Here is a 759-nt window from a genome sequence, read left to right as displayed (position 1 = left end):
TATTTGATCCTTTTAGTGGCACTGGGCATATTTGAGTGTCTAAGTCATCTCAGGAGTGATCTCAGGAATGTTATGCCTTGCTTGGGCATTATAGCACTTGGTTAGGTTCATCTGTTACACCTCCAGACCTGTATTGAACCTGCTGTCAAAGGCAGGGTTTTTCTAGTCTCTGTATTGTTCTCTTCTCTAGGAACCTGTAAGGGCCAGCATGGTGAAAGACCTTAGGCTCTCTTTTTTTCAAGAAGTGTTAAGCAATCGTCCAGATGTTCACTTGGCATAAAAATAGCTTCTCTCCTCTCTGCCACCTACGGATGTACATATGACACAGCAGCCTTATCTACAATGAATGTCTGTCTCTAAGGGCAACTTGCTTTTCTTGTTTGTTGTTTTGTTAAGATACATTTTTTTTCATACGTATGTATGCCTGCATGATTGTTTATGTCCCATGTGCTTACCTGAACTCAAATGCCCTGCACCTGAAGTTAAGGTGGTTGAAAGCCACTTGCTGTAGGTTCTATGAACCAAAGTTAGTTCTGGAAGAATAGCATGTACATTCCCACTGAGACACCTTTCTAGCCTCTTGTATTTCTTTTGAACCAGTCTGTTTCCATTCTTCATCTTTGGAGTGTTATTCGTATTTTTATGCTGATTTCTAAGACAAAAATATATAATAATAATAGTAGTAGTTTCAATCCAATATATAACATAGCATCAAAATTAACAGTATTTCCTTCAGTGCTTGTTGTTTAATCAAATGCA

The 759-nt window shown here is 38.3% G+C and overlaps 1 pseudogene; it reads right to left on the bottom strand.

Annotated features, from left to right (window-relative positions):
• Positions 1 to 243: 243 nt before the first annotated feature.
• LOC116096306 lies at positions 244 to 367 on the bottom strand (annotated as a pseudogene).
• Between the last annotated feature and the right edge of the window lie 392 nt (positions 368 to 759).

This window comes from Mastomys coucha, chromosome X (assembly GCF_008632895.1).
Source record: "Mastomys coucha isolate ucsf_1 chromosome X, UCSF_Mcou_1, whole genome shotgun sequence".
Classification (NCBI taxonomy): Eukaryota; Metazoa; Chordata; class Mammalia; order Rodentia; family Muridae; genus Mastomys; species Mastomys coucha.
Note: the sequence above shows the minus strand (reverse complement) of the source record. Positions and strands in the feature narration are given on the sequence as shown.